The following is a 21,035-nucleotide window of genomic DNA, read 5'->3' as shown; positions in this document are numbered from 1 at the left end:
CCCCTACACTGGAAGTATGGAGTCTTAATGACTGGACCACACAAGTCCCTCCTTCTTTAAAATGCTTCAAATATAGGGAAGTTTCTCTTGTGTTCAGGACAACTTAGATCTGGTGCCCCTAAGAACAGAAGAATGGATTAGATGACCTTCCAAGAGCCCATTGGCTCCAAGGATTCTCTGGTGTTCATAGGCCCCCAGTTCAGTTCAGTCGCTCAGTCGTGTCCAACTCTTAGAGACCCCATGAACCATAGCACGCCAGGCCTCCCTCTCCATCACCAACTCCCGGAGTCCACCCAAACCCATGTCCATTGAGTCAGTGATACCATCCAACTATCTCATCCTCTGTCGTCCCCTTTTCCTCCTGCGCTCAATCTTTCCCAGCATCAGGGTCTTTTCCAATGAGTCAGCTCTTTGCATCAGGTGGCCAGAGTATTAGAGTTTCAGCTTCAACGCCAGTCCTTCCAATGAACACCCAGGACTGATCTGCTTTAGGATGACTTGTTGGATCTCTTTGCAGTCCAAGGGACTCTCAAGAGTCTTCTCCAACACCACAGTTCAAAAGCATCAATTCTTTGGCACTCAGCTTTCTTTATAGTACAATTCTCACATCCATACATGACCACTGGAAAAACCATAGCTTTGACTAGACAGTCCTTTGTTGACAAAATAATGTCTCTGCTTTTTAATATGCTGTCTAGGCTGGTCACAACTTTCCTTCCAAGGAGTAAGCGTCTTTTAATTTCATGGCTGCAGTCACCATTTGCAGTGATTTTGGAGCCCCAAAAAATAAAGTCAGCCACTGTTTCCACTATTTCCCCATCTATTTGCCATGAAGTGATGGGATATGATGCCATGATCTTCGTTTTCTGAATGTTGAGCTTTAAGCCCACTTTTTCCACTCTCCACTTTCACTTTCATCAAGAGGCTCTTTAGTTCTTCTTCACTTTCTGCCATAAGGGTGGTGTCATATGCATATCTGAGGTTATTGATATTTCTCCCGGCAACCTTAATTCCAGCTTGTGCTTCTTCCAGCCCAGCGTTTCTCATGATGTACTCTGCATAAAAGTTAAATAAGCAGGGTGACAATATACAGCCTTGACGTACTCCTTTTCCTATTTGGAACCAGTCTATTGTTCCATGTCCAGTTCTAACTGTTGCTTCCTGATCTGCATATAGGTTTCTCAAGAAGCAGGTCAGGTGGTCTGGTATTCCCATCTCTTAAAGAATTTTCCACAGTTTATTGTGATCCACACAGTCAAAGGCTTTGGCATAGTCAATAAAGCAGAAATAGATGTTTTTCTGGATCCATGATCCAGCGGATGTTGGCAATTTGATTTCTGGTTCCTCTGCCTTTTCTAAAACCAGCTTGAATATCTGGAAGTTCACAGTTCACGTATTGCTGAAGCCTGGCTTGGAGAATTTTGAGCATTACTTTACTAGCGTGTGAGATGAGTGCAGTAGGCCCCCAACAGAAGGTCAAAGACCAAGTCCTTTGAGGAGAACTTACAAGCTAGAGGAGTAGAACCAAAATGAAAATCCAAATCCTTTGACTTCCACAGCCCTTCTCGGCTGGTTCCAGTTCATCTCTCCATCTCGTCCTGGTTCCTCTCCCGGACATGCCTACGTCGCTCCCACTTTGACCTCCTCAGCGCTTCCCAGACTCAATGGATGCTTTACAACCCTGTCCCTCCTACCCACTTAGGACATCCTCTTCCTCCTTTGCCTGAGAACAACTACGACCCTTCCCCAAACCAGCTCCGGGGTCACCTCCTCAGTAAAGCATTCTCTGACGGTTCTGGCATTATTAGTCCCTCGGTTCACCCAGCATCTCTAGAGCTTTATTTCTGTCTCTGTTGTGACACTTGCCATGTTGTGTTGTAAACAAATTAATTAGGATGTTTAGGTTACAAGGACCAGGGTGACCTGGTTTCAAAGCCTGGACAACCTTCAGGGCAAAGCTGTGCTCACTCTTCAGACGGAAGCTCTGGTCTTAACAGTAGTGTCCACACAGCAGTCTTCTCCTAAAATCCGATGTCTCTGGACAGCTCATCTCGAGAGTCTCCATATCCATCACTTACCTTCCTCTCTTCATCCTCAGTACCTCCCTGCCCTGCCCACCAGGCAACACTTCAAGTCCTAGAAACTGAAGCCCAAGGTCCTTCTCTGGTCTGTCTGCTTCTCCTTGCCTTAACTGCCACCATCTTCGTCCCAGAGGTTCTCAACCCTGAATGCACATTAGAGGCAGCCCGAGAGCTTTTACAACCTGCCAGCAGCTTCCCTCTGCTCTTAGGTTAGAGGCCACAGCCTTGCCTTGGTACCACAGCCCTCACAGTCTGGCCCTCACTAGCCTCTCCAACCTTGCCTTGGGCCTGGAGAGTCTTTTTTTCCCTTTCTCCCTACCTAGGTAGCTGCTCCTCTCCTGCTAGAGGCAGCAGAGGTTAAGAACAGGAGCTCTAGAGCAGGACAGCAGAGATCCCATGAGATCCTACTCACAGCCCCATGGCTGCATGCAGTGCATGGGAAGCCTCAGGCACCACATCTTCATCACCGTGTTGCTCAGAGCAAGGTGACAGTGGGCAGAGGAGTCGCCTATAGGAGAATGGCATGCTAGATGATCTAGATGTCTCTCTTCCTCCTTTCCTACACTGACGGAAGATGCTTGTGAATCATCTATCTTGGACTTTTCACTGTGCCTGACACTTGCTCAATAGCCATTGCACATTTTTTTTTTTTTGAATGAGCATGAGTCCTACCCAGGTTCCTAAGGCAACCCAGCCCATCCCACCCTGCAGCCCCCTGCTTGGAGCTTCCTCAGTTCTTCCGGTATTTGGGCAATGGATCATCTCCAGCTTTGCCCAAACCAGGCAATTTACAGCCGAAGAATCGTGACTTCCTCTCTCTTTCCCCCATAAAAAAGCAGAAAGCAAGTTAGACTTCAAAAGCCTCTTTAAAAACCAACATTTTGATGACTTAAGAATAAATGAATGAGAAACATACGGCTTAAATTTCCTTTATGATACACAAGGGCTCTTTCTGGACTCACTTTCCATTGCTGCCAAGCTCGTGATGAGAGTGGAAGTTGCCCAGTGTTCACATCATCAACAGATGGCTCCCCATATTTGGAAAATGTTCACATGGCCAAGGGAGGAAGCTGCCGGCTCCCCAAACAGTGATGTGCCCATTGGCGCTTTTGTCTGCTTCTACATGAGACCCTGGTCAAAAGCAACTCCACACCCGGTGGTCCCAAAGCCAGGGCGGAAGGGATTGCCCTCCTGGAGCTAACTAGCACTGGGGTACAACAGAGGGGTCTCAGTTCAGTCCAGTTCAGTTCAGTCGCTCAGTCGTGTCCGACTCTTTGCGACCCCATGAATCGCAGCACACCAGGCCTCCCTGTCCATCACCAACTCCCGGAGTTCACCCAGACTCACGTCCATCGAGTCAGTGATGCCATCCAGCCATCTCATCCTCTGTTGTCCCCTTCTCCTCCTGCCCCCAATCCCTCCCAGCATCAGAGTCTTTTCCAGTGAGTCAACTCTTTGCATGAGGTGGCCAAAGTACTGGAGTTTCAGCTTTAGCATCATTCCCTCAAAGAAATTCCAGGGCTGATCTCCTTCAGAATGGACTGAGGGGTCTCAGGCCCCAGCAAAGATGGGAGGCCCCAAAGTCAGTTCCTGTAACTTCCTTGACCTTCAGTTTTGTCAATTGCAAGATGGAGACAGTGATCCTTACTCTATCCAGGACGGAGGTGTAAGGATAAATGAGATGACATACAATATCATGTCTGTCACATAGCAAATAGTCAACACTAATTGGCTAAAATTGAATACAAGTGTAAGGGTGCCAGAAATCTTCACATTCTGTGTTGAGTACAGTCATTCGCTGACTTCTTTTATTCTCCTTAGTTCTGAGGACTTGGCACTGCTCCCGTGGGATGCAAGGAGGGCCTGGGAGGCCTGGCCTTGTCCTGGCACTGTGACCAGCACAGGACCACATGCAGGGACAGAGTCCAGGTGGTAACTCCCAGAATACCGTGTTGTCAGTGCAGTGAAATCCCCGATTCCCCAAGGCTCAGGCTCACTTTCAGCGTCATTGGTGGATGGCTGTGATATGTCACTTTTTAATATTTGTTTATTTCTTTGGCAGCATTGGGTCTTTGTTGCTACATGCAGGATCTCTGATCTTCATTGTGGTCTGTGGGATCTTTAGTTGTTACACACAGGATCCTTTTTAATTTTATTTTTTATTTTAGTTGCAGCATGCACAATCTTCTGGTTGCAGTATGTGGGATCCAGCTCCCTAACCAGGGATCAAACCCAGGTCCTTGTATAGGAGCTTGGAGTTTTATCCCCTGGGCCACCAGAGAAGTCCCTGAAGGGCATTTTAAAAAACCTTCCCAATACTGACTTTCTTGCATTGGGGGACAAAAAAAAAATATCTCAAAGCCACAGACAAACCAAGCTGGCAAGCTTGAGGCAGAAAGCCTCAATATCCTGCCACAGAAGGAAAGCCCAGCTGCATTACCTGGGCAGTGCTGTTCCCAGACAGGGGATGACCTGATCTCTGTGGGTTCTCATTTCCCATTAACATCAGGTGATGGTGAAACCAGTTCAAGCAAACATCAAGCAAAACCCAAGGAAAGGCAAGGAGAGGCTGGGAAAGATGAGTGACTGGGGCTGGGGTTGTACAGGAAAGACATGGCAGCTGCTGCCCTCCTTCCTCCACCTACTGTGTGTGTGTGTGTGTGTGTGTGTGTGTGTGTGTTAGAAGCATAGGTTCGGGTCCCTACCATTTTATTTTATTTTTTAAATTTATATATTTTTTGGCTTCACCACATGGCATGTGGGATCTTAGTTCCCTGACCAGGGATTGAACCTGTGCCCCCTGCAGTGGAAGTGAGGACTCTTAACCACTGGACTGCCAGGGAAGTCCCCACCTACTGTTTTCAAAATCTATTTGTTGATTTTCTAAGAGGAGTCTCCCCTGGGCCAGGTTGGGAGCTGGGTCAGAGTAGAGAAAAAGTCAGGTAAGGGCCCTGCCTTTGTGGAACTCATAGTCCAGCAGAGGCCAGACAAGGAATGAGCTACTCCAAGGGGACTGAGCATTTAGGAGATGGGCAAGGTGCTCTAGGAACTTATACCAGCTGGACCAAATGGTCTGGGGAAGCAGGGGAGGCTTTCTAGAAAGAGCGATGTTTAAGCTGAGACTGAAGGATCAGTAGGAGTTTGCTCGGCAAAGGGATTTGGGGCTGGGGGAGTGTTAACAGGTGTTCAGCTGAAGGGACTGCAGAGGCAAAGGCTCTGGTCAACACTTGAGGCTCTGATTTCCTTTGGTCTCGTTTTGCCTCCCTGCATTTACAGATATTTAGAAGGATCTGGACATCTGTGTAGCTATCTGAGTTCTTTCCCGTGAGGTTCCTGGATCCTTTGCAAATGGGTTTGTATGGTGCGAAACAGACGATGTCACTCCCTTCACATTCTAGCGTATTGGAACCTTCATCCTGACACAAGTCATTCCCTGCTTCCAGGCTTCTCCACGTTTATCCCCTCGGCAGTATTGCCCCTGAGTCTTTCCTTCCCATCATTTTAGTGAATGATTTGGATGAAAACGTGGGGATTGTATACTGTTGCAGTTAACAGCAAGGGCTGGAGTCAGATAGATGGGTTCACAGTCCTGCTCCACAATTTAACTCTTGTAACCTTGGGGAAATCCTGTTTATCTATAAAATGTGGCCAATTGACATACCTACATCATAGGTTGCTGTGAGGACTAAAGAGGGAATAAAAAAAAATCCACATAAAGTGATCCTCATATACAACCCTGATGATGAGAAAGATTGAAGGCAAAGGAGAAGAGGGCAGCATAGGATAAGATGGTTGGATGGCATCACCGACTCAATGGACGTGAACTTGGGCAAACTCTGGGAGATAGTGAAGGACAGGGAGGCCTGGCATGCTGCAGTCCATGGGGTTGCAAAGAGTCCAACACAACAGAGTGGCTGAACACCAACAGCAAAGTGACCTGTCACATGCTGAGCACACGGTACATACTGGCAATTTTAGAGAGAAGGTCAGAGACAGGTATGAGTCTGAGTGCAAAGGAAAATTTCTTGGTCAAAAAAAAAAAAAAACAAACCCAGATCTCAGTAGCACAAATTGGGCAAGATACAATAATAGGAATAAATAAATGCAAGGTCCTGGGACTTCCCTGGCGGTACAGTGGCTAAGACTTCATGCTCCCAATGCAGGGGGCCTGGGTTCAATCCCTGGTCAGGGAACTAGATCCCACATGCCGCACCTAACAGTTTGCATGCTGCAATAAAACCTGACGAAGCCAAGTAAATAAATATTAAAAAAAAAAAAAAGGAATAAATGCAAGGTCCTACACTTACATTTCAATCTCTCTTTCTCATACACACCCACCCACCCACCCACCCACACATTTATAAGGGTGAGATAGGGAAACCAATAGAACATACTTGGCAAGAAAAACCTCTGAATTTGGGTTTGTTATACACACTACAGGAGGCCAAGGTCTCTGCATCTGCTAAAAACCTCAGACTGCCTTCTAGAAAAGCAGTATCCATACTTGGCAAAGTAACAACACAGCTCAGCTTCGTGGGTCAAACCACCCTGGAGAACTGCTGTGAATTCTGGGTGTCAAAACTTAAGAGGGATTGACTGAAAGTAGAGGATAAGACAGGAAGCAAAAATCATGTCACGTGAGTGATGTTTGAAGGATCTGGCATTTTTAGCCATAAAAGAAAAGGCTATGAAAAGCTATGTTTCATTTATCCCTTGGAATCATTGTGGAATGCCTCTTAACTGTCAGGTAATGTGCAGAGTGTTACCATGGCAACCAAAAAGTCTCCCAGCTACTGGCAATGCCAGGGGGTTAGTGGCTCATACCCTGACCCTTGCTGGATGGGACCTGCCTGGCCCAAGGTCAGACTTCCTCCCAGGAGTGGCCTGCTGGAGAAAAAGAGGCCTGGTGTCCTTGCCATCTCTGGGCATAGCAGCTCAGAGGCCTCATGGGACCAGATGAGGGAATTGGGTGCTCCTTCCCTCATCCCATCGTTTTCACTCACTTACAGGGGTGTCTCCCCATCAGAGCTTGGGCAGTGGATGGAGGCAGACAGGCAAGCTGGCAACTGCAGTCAATGAAAGGCTAGGCAGGGGGGCAACCCAGGGCACTATGGTTGTACGGACCTAGGAGGGAACCTGATTCAGACTTGGGGGATCAAAGAGGTTCCCAGATCTGATCTGAAATGAGATCCAACATGGGGCATGGGTGGGGCGGGAAAAACAATTTTTAACCTCTAGCTAGTCTTAAATGGGGGCTTCCCTGGTGGCTCAGTGGTAAAGAATCATCTGCCTGCTAATGCAGGAGACTCAGGTTTGATCCCTGGGTTGGGAAGATCCCCTGGAGAAGGAAATGGCAACCCACTCCAGTAGTCTTGCCTGAAAAATCCCATGGATTTTTCAGAGGAGCCTGGTAGGTTACAGTCCTGTAACTCTTTGCAACCATGGGGTTGCAAAGAGTCGGACACAGCTGAGCAACTAAACAGCAACAAGTCTTAAATGGAAGAGGAGAGACCCAGGCTCATTACCATGAGCGCAAGCTGGGTGGACGCCTTGGAGGAGTGGCCCTCTCTCTGCTCTGCTCCTTCCGCCTTTCCAATCTCTGCCCAGAGCCCGCAGGCACAGGACAGGGCCCTTGCTCTCAACTGCTGGCTCCACCAGCCCACCAGAGCACCCCAGGTCAGAGCGAAGAGGCTCTGCTTTTGAGGATTTTGTTTTTCTGCCCCAACCCCACCCCATCTTAAGAGAGGTTGAACTCGGAGTTTAAAAGGCCTTCCCTTACAGGAAATGAAGAGCTGTTGCCAGGACCGCCCAGCCAAGAAAATTCGAACAACATGCCTCGCTCTGCTGCCGAACTCCCAACTCTCAGCGCCTCCAGGGAGGGCAGGGAGATGGGCCGTGGCCCAGGCCCTCCCACGTTTGTTCTCGGCAGGCTTCCCCCCAGAGTGTGGGAAGTCCCTGGCTGTGGTCGCACCCACATAAAATGTCCTGGCTCCCATGTCCATAAATTGTCCCCATCCAAGGGGTGGAGAGGCAGGGAGTGATCCAGAGAGGGCACGGGGCTCCAGATCAGCCTTGCAACCCACTGGCTGTGTGACTCTGGGTAAGTCTGTCTGCCTCTCTGGGCTTTGGTTTCTTTACCTACGCAATGAGATGGTTGGGCTTCTGGACTTCAAAGCCTTCTTCCATCTAATTCTAATTTCTGAGGAAGGAAATGGAAAAGCTTATCAATATAACTGGAATCTCAGAGCCCAACACCTGAAATCTCTAATCCTCTCCTTCAATTTCTGCTCCTCTCCTTCCTAAAAGAGAGGAGAACCCGGGGAAATTAGTGCGATGTCTCATTGAAACCATTCTGCTCTTTCCCCAGGCCTCCAGGTCAAGGTGAAGACTGATGAAAGCCTTAGACTGAAAAGGCTGATGTTTTCCTTACAGATCCAGATGTCAACTTGGGTCATTATCTCTCGCTACACTCTCCGCACCACAAGTCCTCTTCAAAGGCCTGACATTGACTGCCCCTACCTTTTGGGCCAGGTGGACTGTCCTGAAATTTAAGTAATAGGTGCCCTTGATGGGGCCTGGCACTTCTTCATCAGCCCCAGTTTTAACTTCAGGAGTGACTGGATCAAATGAATTGGCAAACATGTACTGAGTAACTACTGCTGCTGCTGCTGCTGCTAAGTCGCTTCAGTCGTGTCCGACTCTGTGTGACCCAGAGACGGCAGCCCACCAGGCTCCGCCATCCCTGGGATTCTCCAGGCAAGAACATTGGAGTGGGTTGCCACTTCCTTCTCCAGAGTAACTACTAACTACAGATAAACATGCTGGAGGCAAGGGGCTAGCAAAGACTGTGAAACAGCCCCTACTGTGAGTAAGGGCAGAGGAAATTGTGGGATTCGAGTTCTCTCTTGCTTTTACTATATCCTGATTGTCAATTGTCAATTCCCAGGTGGTATCCCCTAGACTGGGGCTGTCTAGGTGGCCACATTTTCTAGCTGGGTAGCTCAGCCAGGACAAGATTTCCTCAGAGAGGGGTTGCCAGGCCAAGAAATTTACTTCTGTAAATATAACAGACAGCCAGTACAGATGGTGTGACAGCGTCTGGGAGCATGTCCCATAATCTGGGAAGAACATCCTTTGTGATAGAGTGATACAGCATCAGAAAAAGCTAATGAGAGATGTGTTAGTTGTTCATTGCTGTGTAATTACTACAACCTTGGTGGTTAAAGCAACATACATTTATTATCTCATAGTTTCTATGGGTCAAGAATCTAGGCTCAGGGAATGCATCATTTCCTAGGATAAAGATTCTTAGGGTGCATGAATCCCCTGGAAGTGCAAAAATAGTACGTGGGAGAGCATTTGTGCAATTTCTTAGAAGGCCAATAGCTTTCAAACGATTCTTCCAAGGGTCCAGGTGACAAATAGGAGTCTCTGGCCTCAGGCTGGATGGAGGTGGGAGGGTGGGAAAGTGTGTCCTGTGAAGCCCCTTGAAGCCTCTTTTACACCTCTTCCCTTGGGCCCCTGTCCCCCAGTCATGGGAGGAGAGTGGCTTCGCCCGGCCCTATCCAACGGCCCCGCTCCAAATCCCAGCCCATTCTGCTTCGGCTCTATTGTTCTCACTGTGGTGTGGAGTCTGGTTGCCTGCAGCTCCCCCCAGAGCAGGGCTCTGACCACAGCCTGGAATCCCTGCTAAGACCCTGCCCAGTACCTTCCCCACTGGGACTCTGCTGTCCCTTTAGACACCCAGACAGGAGGCTGCCCCACTTCCTGCTGCTGTCACTTGCTCTCACCATTAACTGGGAACCCAGACTCCTGGCTTTGAGGGCCCCCGACTCGTGGGGGTGACCCACAAGCAGATAACCACAGTTCTGGACACCTGCGGACAGTCTTGGTTTAAGCTTGTGTCCAGGAGTGATTGTTGAGTGTCAGCTTTGTTCTCAAAAGTATCCCTGTTGGTAAGACATTTAATTGGCCCCTTAGGGGCTCAGACAGTAAAGAATCTGCCTGCAATGCAGGAGACTGGGGTTCCATCCCTGGGTCAGGAAGATCCCCTGGAGAAGGGAATGCCTACCCACTCCAGTATTCTTGCCTGGAGAATCCCCATGGACAGAGGAGCCTGAAGGGCTACAGTTCATGGGATTGCAAAGAATCGGACATGATTGAATGACTAACACACACTTTTGCCTAAAGGGAGAAGGGACTCCAGCCTTCTCTTTGGCAGGATGGCTGGGACGGCCTTCCTGGCCCTGTGTGAAGACCCCACACCTGGGATGTTGCCAAGCCTCAAGGTTCAGGTGCCCCAGCATCACCTCCCACATCATTTACCCTCAGCGAGGAGCCTTCCCAGGCCGCTCCCTAAGATCTCTGAGAGCAGTGGTGAAATCTGCAGACAGGGCAGCCTTCCTTCTCCTCCTCACCCTGAAAAACCCCAGCTCCTCACATCTCATTTCTACCCTTCACCAGCTCCTCATCCTCTCTGCTTCCTACCATCCCACACCACATGCTCTCCACTTCATGTAGCTAGCTCCTTCCAGTAGTCATGCATGGATGTTAGAGTTGGACCATAAAGAAGGCTGAACACTGAAGAACTGATGCTTCTGAGTTGTGGTGTTTGAGAACACTCTTAAGAGTCCCTTGGACTGTAAGGAGATAAAACCAGGAAATCAGGCCTGAATATTCATTGGAAGGACTGATGCTGAAGCATCAGCATGCAAAGAGCCAATTCTCTGGAAAAGACCCTGATGCTGGGGAAGATTGAGGGCAGGAGGAGAAGGGGATGTCAGAGGATGAGATGGTTGGATGGCATCACCCAACTCAACGGATGTGAGTTTCAGCAAGCTCCAGGAGGTGGTGAAGGACAGGGAAGCCTGGTGTGCTGCAGTCCATGGGGTCGAAAGAGTCAGACACAACTAAGCATCTGAACAACAACAAAGCTAGCACCTATGTGAAGTAGGAGGTGCTCCAGGAATGATTCTTTTTGAAAAGTCATTTTTGAATGAATGAAGTGTTGGCAAAATTATGCTAAATCTGCCAACACATTGCCCTGGGCATGGGCCCTGCAGAGCCGGGCCTCTAGGCATGGACAACCCTGGATAACACCCTCTTCAGAAGATTAGCACCGAGGGTGGTGGATCCCACTGAAACCTGCCCTGGGGGATGCAGGCAGGAGGGTGGCAAGCCAGAGGGAAGGGGCCCTTCTTCTGTCCCCGGAGCGCTGGCTGACACAGGACCCTCCCCAAAGCCTGTCCTTTTCAGCCAAACCCACTTCTTCTGCTCAAAAGAAAAAAAAACCAAAAACCTCTTTTGTTTTATGAAGGAGCGTCCAGTGTAGAACGGGCCATCTTACACTTTGCATCAAGGGATTTTTTCCAATTTCTTTTTTACAGTATTTACTACCTGTCGGATGAGCGTTTATTAAGCTTATCCTATGCATCACGCCTGTGCTCAACCCTGGGGAGGCAGTCATGGACCTCTGCCCTGTGTCTCTGCCCTGTGGGGCTGTGTTAAGTCATGGCATCCAAAGCTGGCCCCTGGACTATATTTAGAAACTAGTAAGACTGTGATTTCTTGGTTCCTACACTCTGGATATCTCAGTGTTAATGAGACCTTTACATAGGTCTGTTGCAGAGAAGAAGCCAATTCTGACTCCATGTTGGAACTATTTCTTTGACTTGCTTTTTGTTGCTTTTATTATAATCACACAGAATGGCTTGCCTCAGAGAACCCTGCCCCTTTGCCTGACTGTTAAACTAAAGTGCCTTTTTGTTCAGAACCCTTTCCACCTGTGGATGGTAGGAAAGAAGAAATTAACACATCCCCTGCCGGAGGCTTGCCATTCATTCTAGGAGATGTTTGCAAGATTAACGGCCTTCCTCACCTCCCGCCATCTCTGATCTAGAAAAGAACCTGGTATCCCGACCCTGATAAGATGTTTATCTTGAGGCTCTAGTCTGCCATCTCCTCTGTCAGCTGGCTTTCCAGATAAAGTCTCTTCCTTGCCTCAACACCTCATCTGTTGGATTCATAGGCCTGTTGGGCCATTGCCCAACAGCAGAGCGAGCTTGGACTCAGTAACAGGTCCATTAAGGCAATGGAATAGTATCTACTTAACGGCAGAATTTTTGGAGACAGGTTGAATCGTTTTCAAATCTCAGTTCTGTGTCCTCTTGGGTGAGTTATTAATATTTAATCTCCATCCCATTTTTGAAATATAGATCATGCCATCTATCCTGCAGGATTACGAGGAGGGCCCATCAGGGTGATGGCTGTGAAACAAGGCACAGTACCTGGTGCATGGGGACATCCGTAAACAGAGCCAGGGACCATCCCTGAGAACTGGAGTTTGCTCGCCTGGTGAGAGGATGATTCTGGCCAGGCCACATTGCTCTGTGGTGCACGATGGTGGTTGCTAAAGTTGGCTGTGTTTAAGAATCACCATGGGAGCATTTTAAAACTACAGATTCCAAGCTCCGCCTCAAACCTGCTGTGGCTGTTATTTAGTAACTCAGTCATGTCTGACTCTTGCAACCCATGGACTGTAGCCCACCAGACTCCTCTGTTTATGGGATTTCCCAGGCAAGAATACTGGAGTGGGTTACCATTTCTTCCTCCAGGGGATCATCCCAACCTAGAGGTAGAACCCTCGCTTCCTGTTAGGCAGGTAGATTCTTTACTATTGAGCCATCAGGGAAGTCCCCACCTCAAACCTACTGAACCAGAAACCCCAGGGTTGGGGCTTGGGAGTTTGCATTTTTAGAAGTCTCCAGTTTTGTAATCTATGCCTCTGGGCTTCCCTGGTAGCTCAGCTGGTAAAGTATCCTCCTGCAACGCAGGAGACCCCAGTTCCATTCCTGGGTCAGGAAGACCCGCTGGAGAAGGGATAGGCTACCCACTCCAGTACTCTTGGGCTTCCCTGGTGGTTCAGCTGGTAAAGAATCCACCTGCAATGCAGAAGACCTGGGTTCGATCCCTGGGTTGGAAAGATTCCCCTGGAGAAGGGAACGGCTACCCACTCCAGTACTCTGCTCTGGAGAATTCCATGGACTGTATAATCCATGGGGTCACAAAGAGTCAGGCACGACTGAGCGACTTTCACATTCCTCCTCAAATCCAGGCGCCCCACCCACCTTCCATTCTCCAGCGCTCCTCTTAGGGAGGCAGAGGTGCAGGGGCCTGGGTGAACCCTAGCCTGTGCCCTGGGCCCAGCCCTTCTTCTCACCTCGACCCTCCCTGACCCTCTCAGACCAAGCATCCCCAAGCTGCGGTGGGTCCCTTCTGAGGAAGGGGCCGCTCTCGTAAAGCTCCTGGTGAAAGGCGAGATGGACAGGAGAGGTCAGAGTTCACACAAGCTGCACTGCCTTCTGTTGCATTTACAAGTGGCAGTCACCTCGTTAAATCCAGGCCCCTCCACCCACCCTCCTCACCCCACGGCCAGCCCCCCCAACCCACGCCCGTGCCCTCCTCCCTTCAGCCCTGGCTCATGGGCAACACAGACACAGGCAGCGTGGAGAACAGTGGTCCCGAAGCAGACAGGTGGCCCCCTGGAGGTGCCACCCACATCCAGCTCTCAAACCAGCCCCATGCCTGGGGTAGAGAAGATGCCCAAAAACAGTTTGCTAGACTCAGGCATTTATAAATGCAGAAACTGCGGGTGGGAGGCAGGAGCAGCCTGCACTCGGCAGTCGGCCCGGATGGCGTCAGGCAGTATCCCAGCCAGGAGAGGTGGGCGTGGAGAAGAAAGGCCACCCCAGCAACGCCGGCAATTTGCTGTGTGTCCTGGGCTGACTGTTTGCCTCTCTGATCCGCGGTTCCCTCTTCTGTTGTGCGATGCTGTTTTCAGTCAACCCTCCTCCCCCAGCAGTGTCTGAAGGCGGCACACAGAGGAGGCTGTGGCGCGGCACAGGGTCACCTGGGGACCGATGCTGCGGCCAGCCGTGCCCCTTGGTCCTTTTAGTCTTCAAGCCAGTCTTTGGAGTCAGAGCCCGGTGTTCTCCCCAGGAACCAGGCACATAGGACTTCCTCCTCCCCTTTCCTTCTCGTCTCCCCTTCACAGCAGAAAAGGGACCCTCCATGTGTGGGGCCTGGGGACACAGTGTAGCGTTGGGGACTCACGGGAGCAGCCCCACTGGAAAGGAGGTTAGGGGACTGGTCTGGAGACCTTAACCCCAGCAGGCACCTGAGCACTCAGATTGTTTGCCAGGAGAGCAGGGGGACACTTTCAGAGGTTAAAGCCCACCGTCCATTCCCCCACCACAGGGCTGGCTTCCCGGTGTCTAGAGGAGAACCCAGGGGTCTCCCGGTCTCCGTGAGGGGGTCCTGGGGACAAGTCTCCTGCTGGACGGGGGCAGGGGTGGGGGGCCACAAAGAGGATGTGGCTGAAGCTGCGGGTGGAGGAGAGGGGGGACTTCACACAAAGGAAGACCATCAGGACAGAGAAAAAGAGGGAGACAGAGAAGGGGAGAGGCGGTTCTGCACAGGAAGGAGAAGCCACCAGAGCGGGACCAACAGAGGGGCGGACGCAGAGACCGCAAGGATGAGAGAGGCAGAGAGGCAGGGGAGAGACAGAGACAGACAGAGACAGAGAGAGACAGACGCAGAGAGAGAGGATAAGAGGATGAGAGAGGCAGAGGCCGCAGCAGAAACGATGGCAGACGCAGGGAAACGGCCGAAGAGCAGCCAGTCACACTTCGGAGCCTGACTTTGCGTGAGAATTCTTGGCCTCCGTCCCGGGTCGGGACCCAGGAGCGTGCCTGCCAGTGGGTGCCTTCCTGTCCCATCTTTCCGACTGGAACCCTAGAGGCCTCTGCAAGCCTCCCCAGTCTCTCTGTGCAGCTCCAGCGGCAACCAGAGACCCTGGAGTCTGGTCAGCTGGGTGGCTGGTCTGCGGGGTCCATCCAGGGCCAGCTTGGGCAGGAGGGGGAGGCTGGGAACAGAGCTCCTGGAGATCACAGCAAGGACCCTGAGAACCACCAGTCAGACGGACCCTCCCAGGCTCCTTCCGGGCCCAAGGGGGACACAGCAGGGCTGAGTAGGGTCCTCAACCCAAGAAGAGACAAGGTCAGAGCGTCTCTCGGGGGGTTTTGAGGCTGAGAGGCAGCCTGTCAAAGCTGCCAGTGTCCCCCAAGCCCAGGCCTGGAGCCCACCCTGGTTGATATTAGGGCCGATCAGAAGGAGGGGGCGAACAAGAGAAGAAGTGATGAGGCACATTTCTTTGGAAAATGTGAGACGGAGGAGGCAGAGAGCAGTCCAGCGGCGAGTTTCCTGCTGAGACCACGGCCACACTCAGCTAACAAGCCAGCACATCAGAGCGATGCTTTCGGACTCTGTCGCCCATCCCCACCTGCAACTGCAGTTACCCAGCCTCATGGTTTAGGGATGAGCTGGGCTGGGGCTCAGGGCCCAGAACTTCCATCCCCAGAATGTCCTCACCAAGCAGAAATGCAAGCACAGTAAGGTCCCTGCTCATGTAGGGACGTGCCAAGCCACAGGGACCAGGAGGACTTGGGGACCATGAAGAGGCTGGTCCCCAGGTGCTTTCTGCTCCTCTCTGGTGGGGGCCCGGCTCCCACAGAGGCTCAGCTTCCTCCCAGGACAGACCCAAGTGGGGATCTGTGGGTTGCCCCCAGGAATATGACCCCACCATTCACATGCTTCCCAACTTCAGCTCCAGGAGTTGGCAGCTGGTTGGTATTGCCCAGTACAGTGCTGAGAAGAGAGGCCGGGAAGGCAGGCACTAGACGATGGCCAAGACAGTCGCTGTCACCTGCTTCTCCTTGAAGCTCGTCCCCATCTTCATCCCTGAAGGATGAGCTCCCAGGAGAAGCTGAAAGCCTGGTCCCAAGCGGGTGCCGAGGTAGGGGTGGAGTGGAGCCCCTGGCAGGAAGCCATCCATGGCCAGGGCCGGTCAGGGGTGCACAAAGGTTGCTCTGTTCCCACCTGCACTGCCCGCCTCGAGACCTGGATACTGCTCTCCCAGTCCTGTCTTTCCCAGGGGTCCTGAGCTACCTGCCTTATCAGCACTGGCTGGGACTGGACCCCAGCACTGACAGGTCTTGTCACAGCCCGTCAGGCCCCATTCTTACTGGGGAGGTGAGGACAGCTTAATTCCCTGACCCAGACACAGGGCAGCGTGCTGTGTAGGGTTGGGAGGGGGCGGCCACCAACAACCCCTGTCCTTCCCTCCCTTAAAGGTGGGCATAAGAGACAAAGCTGCCAGTGTCCCCCACGCCCAGGGCGCTCCTGTCTGCCCTCCCACCTGCTCTAACTCCCCTTCCATCTCCTGCGCCAAACAGCACCCCTGATGGCAGCTAAACTGCCCAGGGATGAGTGATGCCGGGCGCTGAGTGAGCCTGCTCAGAGGATGGGAAGGAAAGAACGCTTTTGATAGAGCAAACTCATCCCTCCTCCTCTGATTCCAGGAAGGATTTGATGCCGGATCTTGGGGGTTCCTTTAGCCCTGGCATCTTGGGCTTCTGACCTTCAAATCAGGAACCCAAGAGTCCTGGCTTCATATCAGCACCTACAGATCAGCTGCACACCTCTCAAGGCATCCGCAGCCCTTCGGGGGCTGCCCGTGACGCTGTGCTTGCTCTACCCAGGAATCTACCCAGTTCCTGGCTGGGCGCAGGGGAGGGGGCTTGGCTGCGGGTGACCACCGTGTCCTCCACTCCCAACATGGTCTCCAGCTCCGTCTTTAGTGGGCTATCCAGTTTGGGGCACGCCAGTGTATTTACTCTGTTCTCAGGGTGATCCCCTGAGCTACACTGCAGCCTCCTCACATTCCCTCCTAGGGGTCTAACTGCTCGGTCATTGCCTGGCAACTTCCAGAACCAGCTTGACTCCAGTCTTTCTGGAAATAAAGAGTCAACTTCCTTTCTTATGTCTCCCCTAAACTGTAGTAAGTGTGCAGGGCCAGGCTGGGCATTGCCGGCGAGCAGTGTAGCTGAAGGTGGAGACCTCTCCCAGTCCTGTGCTGTAGAAAGGACAGCACAGTCAGGGCTATTCTTCATCCTCTGGGACTCTGGGGATGACTCCAGCGTTCTTGCCTGGGGAATCCCATGGACAGAGGAGCCTCGCGGGCTACCATCCATGGACACGAAGCGACTTAGCACGCACGCATGCAAATAAGTTAACTCATGCAAGAGGCTCTGTGCAGGCAACAGGCTTTGGTGTTGCAGGTACTCAGGCTCCGGGAGCTCCAAGTAGGAAGGACAGAGACAAAGGTCAGCCATGGGTGTGAGACCACAGGCCCTCTGCCTACTTGCTCTCTCTCTCTGGCTTTTCTTCTCTAGGCCAGTGAAGTAGAAGGACAGGGGGAAATCTGGTTTATGAGTCCAGAAGAAAAAAAAAAACCAGGGAACTTCTGGAAAATTCTGTAACTTTAGACAGGAAAAAGGCCAGACTCTCCGACTGGGCCAGGATGAACTGGCAGCCGTTCAGGCCTGGCTGTAGGAGGTATGTGTGTGTATGTGTGTGTGTATGTGTGTAACTCGGGCCACATCCAGGGGAACCCATGGCTCTCTCCCTCTGCCCTTCTGTCCTCCATCTTCCTCCCTCCCTGTTCTCCCATCTCCTCCCCCCACCAGTGAGCATGGGAAGCTCAGGAGGTAGTGCCCCTTGAATGCAAGCGTGCAGGGCCAGGCTAGGCATGGCCTGCGAGAAGTGTAGCTGAAGGTGGAGGCCCCTCCCAGTCCTGCGGTTCCTGGTTCCGAAGGGAAGATTCTCTCCTCTGACTTTCAGATCCTGTGCTTCCTGTAGGAAGCAGTCACCACCTGCCTCTTAGAATCAAGCAGGTTTGGCCCCCACCCCAGGGGCTCCCTGCTTCGTCCCCCACCCACCCCCTCCCGCCCTCCCACTGCCTCACTCCCCATCCAGGGAGGGTGTGCGGACAGGTAATGATGGGTCCACAATTGGGACATGGGCTGGAGAAGTGGGAACAGGAGCTCAGAGCAGCCCAGAGGCTTGTGTGGAGACATGGCCCCAGAGCAGGGAGACTGGAAAGGAGCGATGAAGGCAAGCTGGCGTCACTGTGGAAGCCTGGCTGGGAGAGGAGAAGCCTAGCTTGGAGAGGAGATTGCTGTCTGCAGCCCGGGCCTGGCCCTCACCTCCTGCTCCCTCTCTGACCCTGTTGCTCACATCAAAGTGGGGGCCCATCCCCTCGCTCGCTCCCTGAATGGTCCAGGTCATGGCTCCTGGCTCCTTGAAGCTGCTGATGGACAGATGGTAATAGCTCCCAGAGTGTTGAGAGACAGGCTCCGGGTTAGCACAGCGCCCGCCCACAATCAGAGCTGGTGCTCGAGGCTCCCTGCCTCCCGCTCCTGCATCCACACTCACCCCGGGACAGACTGGTCAGCAGGTGTTGGGGAAAGGGGGTGCACGGTCTGTTCTGATGCTGGGGTTCAGGGCCCACAGACGCAGGTGGGAGGTGTGGAAGGGGCAGGAGCCTGAGGACTCTGAAACCCATTTGAGAAAGGCTGTGGGGAGTAGAGGGGGCAGGGAAGAAAGGAGGGGCAGCAGCCTCTCACACACGTCGGCTACCTGAAGCTCATCAGTGCAGCCCCAGCCTCCAAAACTGCCATCTTTATTTCCCCCCATTATTTATCAAATCACATTTTATCGGCCTGCTTTTATTAGTCAAAATCATACTAATCACTAATCACACATATCACTGAGTGCTTCCGATCAACAAAGAGATTGCAATTTTTTACTACGACACATTGGGCCAAAATAAAAGCAGCCAACTGCTAAGCATGCTTGATATTTCAGCTGAGCTCTGCAACCACGTGGTGGGTAAATGAATATTTCCATTAGGCTTTTATTTTAAACAGTGAAAAATTGAGCACAGCCATGACTTATAAATGAATGGAACATGCCTAATATGGAAGAGGTCCCGTTAACAGAATTCACAGGTAAATTCAGCTGTCTCTAGGCCATCTGGGAGGCAGACAAAGGTGGCCCTTCAACCCTGTGTACAGTTGGGAAGCCTGGACGTGGTGGGGTGAGGAAGTAGCAAGACCTCTCCCGGGCAGATTTAGGGAACTCAGAACTGCTAATACTTTGAGAAACCAGCAAGAGAGGCCGGTGAGTCAGAGCAGAAGGTGTTTATTCCCGAAAGGAAGGTGGGCCTTTCAGATTCCTACTCTTTTACTTCTCTCTCACTCTTCTCCCCTGGTGCACAGGTGGGGCCCCATAACACAGACCTGGGGCTGATAAGGCAGTGCTCCCATTGAAGGGCTGGGTGTCACTGTGCCCCACCTAAGATGTACTCCTGTCTGGGCTTTTCCATAACTGAGAGCAGCTTGATTATACTTTCCACATGTCTGTAGTGAACTTGTAGTCCTCTTATAACTGAGTGTTTATGAGTCTCATTCTAGAGTGAATACACTTGGGGAGCCTAAACCATGACCTCCCTCCACTGTCTCACTCTCCACCAGAGAACAGAAAAGTTTAAGTTTGAAACTAACTTAAAAATAAAAGGCCCGAGATTTACAATGCTGGGGAAGCCAATGTCAAGAGTATCTGGAGGTTTGAGGAAAACAGCAAAACGCTGTTGTGGAAGATGCTTGATTAAAACCTGTTCCCGCTTTCAGGCCAGAAGGGGAGACTAAATCTGGGAGACTGCTGCCATTTGGTGGTAGAATGAGAAATTGCAATTACTCCTCATTTTGCTTCTTTCGTAGGAATACTGTAATAAAACTAAATCTTACCCAATTAAATTAACTATAAATCCTAAAGGAAATCAGTAATGAATATTCATTTGAAGGACTGATACTGAAGCTCAAATACTTTGGCCACCTGATACAAAGAACTGACTCATTTGAAAAGACCCTGATGCTGGGAAAGACTGAAGGTGGGAGAAGGGGACGACAGAGGATGAGATGGTTGGATGGCATCACTGACTCAATGGACATGAGTCTGAGTAGGCTCTGGGAGTTGGTGATGAACAGGGAGGCCTTGTGTGCTGCAGTCCATGGGGTCTCATAGAGTCGGACGTGACTGAGAGACTGAACTGAACTGATAGTCCCAAAATGTAAGAGCTAAACCTAGAAAACTATTAAGAGGGAAAAACAGGTAAATCTCTGAATTTGGATTAGGCAATTTTTAAATATATGAAGCACAAACAAGCAAACAAGCACAACAAGCAAAAGGAGATACATTAATTTAAAAGTGGATATTGAGTTTCTTTTTTGTGAGAATTAAAGTATTCTGAAATTAGCTTGGGGTGAATGTACTAAAGCCACTGAATTCTACACTTTAAATGGGTGAATTTTATAGCATGTGAATACCATCTCAATAAAAATGGCAAATTTAACCTGCTTTAACCTAACATTACCAGATTCCCAGGTGGTTCAGTAGTAAAGAATCTGCCTGCCAATGTAGGAGACACAGGTTCAATGCCTGGGTCAGGAAGATCCCCTGGAGGAGAAAATGGCAACCCATTCCAGTATTCTTGCCTGGAGAATTCCATGGACAGAGAAGTGTCATGAGCTACAGTCCAGGGGATTATAAAGAATCAGATACAATTTAGTGACTGAGCACACACACACACAACCTATTATTACATTAATTGGGTCCTTGCCATCTGTCAGGAACTCTTCTGAGAACTTAATATGAGTTGTTTTAATTAATCCTTCAAAATATCTGTGTCATAGAGGTACTGTTATTATGCCCATTTTGCAGGTGCACGAATTGAGGCTCAGATAAGTTAAATAAATTATCCACAGTCAGCCAATAACTATCAGAGCCATCATTTGAACTGAAAGCCCATCTAGATCCAGAGCCTGAGAGCTACCAGAGTTGGGGGACTGCCTTACTGTTCAGTAGTCACTTTTCAAGAGTTTACAGGTATAGGGCTTGGGGGCCAAAGAGGAAAGCACCATGCCTGCCCACGAGAAAGGAGGAGACAGGTATAATTATGGGGAATTATTAGGATATGCGGCAGGAAGTATGGAGTGA

The 21,035-nt window shown here is 50.8% G+C and overlaps 1 long non-coding RNA gene across 1 annotated transcript; it reads left to right on the top strand.

Annotated features, from left to right (window-relative positions):
* Positions 1 to 7,862: 7,862 nt before the first annotated feature.
* Positions 7,863 to 11,731, top strand: LOC147342241 (uncharacterized). Its single transcript, XR_015157574.1, has 2 exons — positions 7,863 to 8,181; positions 8,449 to 11,731. It is a non-coding gene; the product is annotated as an uncharacterized LOC147342241 (long non-coding RNA).
* Positions 11,732 to 21,035: the final 9,304 nt, after the last annotated feature.

This window comes from Bos grunniens, chromosome 29 (genome assembly GCF_055505025.1).
Source record: "Bos grunniens cultivar Pamir isolate PY7600 chromosome 29, Bosgru_T2T1.0, whole genome shotgun sequence".
NCBI classification, from domain to species: Eukaryota; Metazoa; Chordata; class Mammalia; order Artiodactyla; family Bovidae; genus Bos; species Bos grunniens.
The sequence above is the reverse complement of the archived record's forward strand: the minus strand, read 5'-3'. Positions and strand labels throughout refer to the sequence as shown.